Genomic DNA, 7,677 nt, shown 5'->3' with positions numbered 1-7,677 from the left:
ATCAGTGCTGCCAGGAGCAATCGTGTCTCACATCAACAGAACCCTAAGTTATTTAAATGCCATATTCTATAGTTCTTTGAAGTAGTTGAAGATTACCTATCTATTCAGAGTACAATCTCTATCTAAAGAACCTGATTAATCTAACAATAAATATGACAAACTTAGATAACTATTGACCTATAATTCTTAATACCTATATAACTTAAAGACTAAGACTTCACATTAGAATATTAAACAATCTATAAACAACTGTGCAATAAATGAGGACAATGACCTCAAAATGTAAACAATGTATAAGTATCTTGATCAGAGGTAGAAATGAATATTGCAAAATGATAAATATATCCTAAAATGTTATTAATATACAAAATGTCTTAAGCAAAGGTAGAAGTGTACATGCTTATAATCTGACAAAATAACTTTGTGTAGGTACACAAATACTTTAGACAAAAACTTATATATTCAATATAAGTTAAGTTGTATCAATATATAAGAATCTATACCAATGTAAATTACCTATAAATAATAGCCCACAAGTATTCAGTCTATTACTCAGTATTATTATTAATGTAAATAAACTTACACTAATTCATTATCCCATCAAAATTCCCCCTTTTTTTAAAAGAGATCCCTGAGCCTGCATAATTTCTCTCCAACCTCCAATCTTATAACAATCATAATAAAGCCCTAAATGATGTCCCTAAACCTGAGGACAAACTTTGTTGGGAGAGGGGACATCATCTTCTACAATTACTTCCAGCTGTCTTTGGGGTGATGTTCTTTCTATGGGATCCTGTAAAAGTAAAATGATGGTTAAGTTCCAAGATTACTGTCTGGTATAACTACAAATAGTCTTTGAGTATTTGGTAGGGTTTTTTTTGAGGTTTCTATTTGGAGTTCTGGCCAGAACATTGTAAAAAAGTGCACCATTTCAGCTAACCAAGTGGGAGCCATCTTGAGCAGCTGGTACCCAAAACAGATCTTATAGAAGCACTATCAGCATCATGCCATCATATCAACTAGGTGAAGTTGTTGTTGTGGAGCCCAATGTTCTTCCTTGAAACTTCAAAGATTACTGCAGGAAAATTCATTGTTTATTGTGGAAAACATAAACATTATTTATACAGACATATGTATTCAATGAAAGGTATGATAGAGACAAAAATGGGTATGAAGAAAAGTAAATTTTTTTTCTAAATTTTTTCTTCTTTATCTCCCATACCGTGGCTCCTGACATGAGACAGAAATTCTGAATTTTTATTTTAACAACATTCTTGGATTTAGAGAAAGATAAAGCCATTGTCCAACTCCAAAGCCAGCTTTGATTTTTAGAGGAGTCATGACTATTATTCTAGTTAGTATTCAGAGATTCTTACCCTCAGATGACTTGTCCTCATAAATGATAATTCTCTATGCTTGGTGATCCTATCTGGATAATTATCATTTCCTCTTTAGGAATCTAGATGAATATTTTCCTGCAAAGACAAGAACAGAATGCTGCCCTATCTTTAATGAGGTTTCCTTACAACCTGATTGGTTGTCACCTCTATGGTTGAGCTGTCATTTCTCTTTCTCAAGAGATTTCTCCTTTTCAAACCAAATCTTTATTAATTTTGATGGTATCCATAACTTTTCTTCTCCTGTTAAAACAAGAGCAAAACCCCTTCTACATCTCCTGGTTTCCATTGTGAGGTCAATACATCCTTGAAATATACTGGCTGTTTTAATTCATAAGACTTTCCTATTATCCAATGTCTCTCTGCTGCTGTTCTTTCTTTCTCATCAACGTTAAGAAAATTCAAGGTTAATAAAGCATTGTGCAATCTATTTCTGGAGGTATTTTCCATCCCTTTCTGTTTGTTTAACATATCCTTTATAGTTCAATTTTGATCTTTCTATAATTGCTTGACCTTTAGGATTGTTTGATATACCTATTTTATACTATATAACATGTTTTATAATAAGCAAACATCTGTTTCATTTTCTTAAAGACATATGCTTGGCCATTATCTGTCTTTACTTGTGCAGGTATACCCATGATGGCCATAACTTCTAATAAATGTGTGATTACTAAATCAGCCTTTTCTGAGCTCAAAACAGTTGCCCACTGAAAATCTGAATAAATACTGGGTTTCCTCGTCTGTCATTTGTTGATCTGCATTCATTGGTACAATCCCAGCCTTTTCTACACCTTCTACATAATCCAGAATGTTGATAACTTTAATTTTTGCCATTCCCAGAGGAGACATTATTTCTAGGAATTTCTTGTACACATTCCCTTCTCAAATGTCCTATTCAACCACAATTAAAACTTTTGGCATTTTGATTTCTCCTCATTCCTTTGGAAATTGCTTCTCCTACCCACAATTCAGTATTATAATCCAATGTCTCAATGTTCATTGTATGCAGGATCCATTCATCCATTGGTGATGATCTAACCTTTAAAAGCCCAAGAATTTTTTACATTCTAAGTTGGCATTTTCAAAAGCCAGAGATTCAATAAGTTCTTGTCCAGCATCTGGATCTTTTACTCCTATTTATATAGCCTTGGTTACTGTTTGTAAAAAGTCACTAAAGTGTTTAACCCTTTTAACCAGTTTAACCCTGGTATGTGATTCAATTAATTTTCCTAATTCTTGAATCCTGTCCCAAGCATTTAAGTATGCTTTGTGACATAGGGACAAGATTTGTTCATCATAAAGAGTTTGAGTCTGTGGGTTAGCATAAGTGTCCTTACCAAAAATTTGGTCTTGGGAAGTCCCAAATCCTTTTGCTTTTCCCTGTTGTTCTAAAATTTTTGCCTCTTCCCTTAAATAATATTTCCACATCAATTAAGGCCCATCATCCAGGATTGCTGAAATTAACTAAAGCCAATCATTTTTCATGGCCTTAATTCTAGTAGCCCAGGTCTTACTGTCTCCCTAACAAATGTGGAATGCAAGCCATAAGTTATTATTGCTTGCTTAATTTCTTTTAGATCATTCATTCCTATAGGTATCCATCTACCTTCTTTGGATCCTTTTGGGCCTTTAGAATTTGATGCTTTGTCAGAGTAGATTACAGGGTAGGAAGCTAAAACCCTCGGTAAGTCATCTCTGACAAGCATTGGCAATGTTAAATCCGGTCCTTGTACCTTCTTTCCCTGTTCATCAGCTCCAATAATTTCCTCAGTGGTTTCAAATCTGTTTACTACTGTCTTTTGTAAAGCTTGAATCTCCTGGCCTGTTTATATTTCTAGTGATTTCATTGAGGCACCTAGCCTCTGGCCCTCATTCTGCACATGTGATTTCAAGGTCTAAAGTTTTTCCTTTAAAGATAACATCTAATTCTTGGACATTATTTGGATAGCATGCAGATTGCCTTCCTGGAGAGATACTCTATCTGATAACCTATCATAAATTTTTAACAAATTTTGATTGTCAAATTCAACAGTATTATTCTTTCAGATAATTTTTCAGTACCCTTTGACATGGATTGAATTTTTGTCTGTTAAATTAATGTTTTCCTTTTCAATAGTATTAATTTTTCAGGTAGCTTTTGATTTTCATTGGTATTAATTCTGTCAGCTAGCTGTTCATTATTAGTCTGTAAAGATTGTATCATTTCTAAATTACCTCATTCTTGGTTCTGTTATAAAATGATTTTCTTAAGGATATAATATGAAGAAAAAACTGAGTCCCAATATCCAATAAATGAATGTATCACAATAATCATATAAGCGTTGCAGAATACAATCCATAGTATTAGCAAAAAGGTTACTAAAATTCTCAATGGTAATGTTGTCTGCCATTATATAACTTTTAAATTTAGTGATTTATTAATTAATAAAATATTTATCTGTGTTATTAAGTATGGTAAATTGTTTTTTGTTGTTGTTGTTGTCTTTTGTTTTTGTTTTTGTTTTTTTGTTTTTTTTTGATTTTTAGAGACAGGGTTTCTCCGTAGCTTTTGGTTCCTGTCCTGGAACTAGCTCTTGTAGACCAGACTGGCCTCAAACTCACAGAGATCCACCTGCCTCTGCCTCCCGAGTGCTGGGATTAAAGGCGTGCGCCACCACCGCCCGGCTTGTAAATTGTTTTAGGTGTAATAATCTTTATTGTTTAGCAGGTGTCATAGTTGCAGAGTCATGACCATTGGTGCAACTGGTGGCGCCACAAATAGTCCTGGGTATCTTTGGTTTTTTGCCTTGGTGTTGGTTAAATACTGGGAGGTATGCTTTGCTTGACAAATTACAAGCATTTAAATCAATTTTGTACACAGAGCAAGGAGCCCAGAACTCAGTACCAGAGAGCACAAACCAGAAACTGTGCAAATTGTAGCACAGCAGGGAACCCAGCAGTGGGGGGGGGGGTAAGCTTGGGAAATTTCCAAGTTGCCATGTCCACTTAGCTCTGCTGTGGAGGGGATTTTATAGAATACTGCTTAATAGGTGAAAGCAAGCCAAGTGGATGGGGGAGGGAGAACTTCTGAGCTGTGGACTGTTTAGGCCTTTTAGACCAGTCAACACGGTAGGTGTGGAGTTCAGATCCAAGTAGGCGCCAGATGAAGACGGTTGATGAAAGAAATCCCACACTAGCTCAGAATTGAGTATAATAAAGGGTTATTTATTTAGGGGTATACTCCCAGTTCATAGTCCTCTGCTTAAATGGGGAACAGCAGCTAAATCCCACAGCAGGAAGAAAGGGCAAACAAGCTTTATATTACATCAGCATTCATTATGCAAGAGGCTACACCCAAGTGGGTGGATAACTTAGGATTTCCTACAGTAGTACCCCATTTTTCAGTTGGACTATTTGGAAATTTGATGTATAATTTCCTAAGTTCTTCATATATTTTGGAGATCAGTCCTCTGTCTGATGTGCGGTTGGTGAAGATCTTTTCCCATTCAGTAGTCTACCTTTTTGTCTTATTTACTGTGTTCTTTGTTTTACAGACGCTTTTCAGTTTCTGGAGGTCCCATTTATTTATTGTTGCTCTCAGTATCTGCTACGGGTATTATATTTAGGAAGTGGTCTTCTGTACCTGTGGCTACTTCCTTCTTTCTCTTCTAACAGATTTAGTGTGGTCAGATTTATATTGAGGTCTTTAATCCATTTGGACTTGAGCTTTGTGCACGGCAATAGATATAGATCTATTCTCATTCTTCTACAGGTTGACATCCAGTTATGCCAGCACCATTTGTTGAAGATGCTTTCTTTTTTCCATTGTATATTTTTAGATTTTTTGTCAAAAATCAGGCATTCATAGGTGTGTGGATTAATATCCACATTTTCAATTTGATTCCATTGGTCAACCTCTCTGTTTTTATGCCAATACCAAGCTGTTTTTATTACAGTTACTCTATAATAGATCTTGATATCAGGGATTGTGATGCCTCCGAATTTTCCTTTATTGTACAGGATTGTTTTGTCTATCCTGGGTTATTTTTCCCCATATGAAGTTGAGTATTGTTCTTTCAAGTTCTGTGAAGAATTTTGTTGGGATTTTGATGGAGCTTGCATTGAATGTATAGATTACTTTTGGTAGGATTGCCATTTTTATTATGTTGAACCTATCTATCCAAGAGCATGGGAGATCTTTCTATTTTCTGGTATTTTCTTCAATTTCTTTCTTTTTTTTTTATTGAGAAAAGGAAAAAAAAAGTTTCCACCTCCTCCCAGCCTCTCATTTCCCTCTTTCTCCTCCCACCCCTCTCCCCCTCCCTCTCCAGTCCAAAGAGCAGTCAGGGTTCCCTGCCCTGTGGAAACTCCAAGGTCCTCCCCGCTCGGTCCATGTCTAGGAAGGTGGACATCCAAACTGGCTAGGCTCCCACAAAGCCAGAACATGAAGTAGGATCAAAACCCAGTGCCATTGTCCTTGGCTTCTCAGCAGCCTTCATTGTCCGCCATGTTCAGAGAGTCCGGTTTTATCCCATGCTTTTTCAGTCATAGTCCAGCAGACCTTTGTGAACTCCCAATAGATCAGCCCCACTGTCTCATTGGGTGGGTGCACCCCTCGTGGTCCTGACTTCCTTGCTCATCTTCTCCCTCCTTCTGCTCCTCATTGGGCCCTTGGGAGCTCAGTCCAGTGCTCCAGTGTGGGTCTCTGTCTCTATCTCCATCCATAAGGATTGGCAAAAGACTTGAACCGAGAGTGGCTCCCAGGAGCCCAAGGCGATGTCCCCAGTTAGTTCCTTGGGCAGCTGAGGATAGGGAACCTGAAATGACCCTATCCTATAGCAATACTGACGAATATCTTGCAATTTCTTTCTTCAAAGACTTAAAGTTCTTGTGAAACAGGTCTTTCACTTCTTGGTTAGTGTTACCCCAAGATATTTTATGTTATTCTCAGCTATTGTGAAAGGTGATGTTTCTCTGATCTCTTTCTCAGCTTTCTTATCATTTGTATATAGGAGGGCTACTGATTTTTTTGAGTTGATTTTGTATTGTGCCACATCATTGAAGGTATTTATCAGCTTTAAAAGTTCCCTCATAAAGTTTTTTGGGGTCATTTATGTATTTTGGCAAGGTTTTCTAAAATATTGCTTTGTGAAGTTTTAGAGAACATGATTAACATGTATGATGTTGTCTTTGAAATCAGATGCAAATAATTCTCTCAAAATGCTTTTGTATTTAAGCAATGGCAAGGTTAACTGCAAAGAAAAAGAAGGAAATGAAGAAATTAAAGAAAAGGCTTTGCTTCTACAAAATATTCTGAAGTGTTTTTAAATTGTTTAGCTAATTTAGAGAAGTTGGGTGTGAATAAGTAAAAAAACAAAGAAGGGGCTGGACATTTAGAGAAGAGAAAGAATGGATAAAGGACAACAAAGCTGCCAGCCCACTAAGGTACAAGACATCACTGAAGCTTTGGGAAGACAAGGGAACCTCTGAATACTTCTGTCTGGGTGAATCCTATCAAGAGGCCATGAGGGAAGCCAAGCTCATTAATCTTGGGATGAGAAAAAGGCCTCGGATAAAGAACAACACAAATCTATAAAAACTATCAAGCTTATTTTTACATATGTAAAATGTAATTATAATATCAATTAAATGAAAAGGTGGCATTTAATGGCTATGGTAATACTGCATAAAGAGTTTCTTTGAAAATTTAGGACATCATAGAATGAATGTCAACCCAAGGTCACAATCTATCTCCTAGATGCCCAGACCAAAGCTCCAAAGGAGGTGGACTCAAATCACTAGAGGTCTCTTAGGAAGAAAGACAGTCCAGATAAAACCAACAATACACAGGCTTTGTCTGAAACCTATTTGGAAAAAGGATAAAAGGCAATCCTTTTTTTTTTTTTGCTTCATTTCATGACTTTAAAATATTCAAATATATTTATAACTGTTGGGGACTGCAAGTTCTTTTTAATGCTCTTGGAGAGGAATTTAAATTTTTCTCCCATGTGATTACCTGCATTTGCAAGGTCAGTGTGAGAAAGAGGCCAAGTTGTAACAATGCAATGATATCTGCCTTCTCCGATTAAAGGAAAAGAAACACACAGCTGACAAAGGGAAGGGCTGCCACATGCAGGGGTGTGATTATAAGACCACCGTCCCTGGAGAATCTGGGAGAAATAAGATCTGTATCTTGCGACCATTCCGGAGATGAGAGACTATCTGTTAGTGAATACAGATAGACAGGGCGCCCACATTGCTTAGTTCTAAACATGATGCTGAGCATAGCTGGGAGCCA

Source organism: Microtus oregoni, unplaced genomic scaffold, assembly GCF_018167655.1.
Source record: "Microtus oregoni isolate MIOR12 unplaced genomic scaffold, Mior012 000033F_ref0000390, whole genome shotgun sequence".
NCBI lineage: Eukaryota > Metazoa > Chordata > Mammalia > Rodentia > Cricetidae > Microtus > Microtus oregoni.
Note: the sequence above shows the minus strand (reverse complement) of the source record.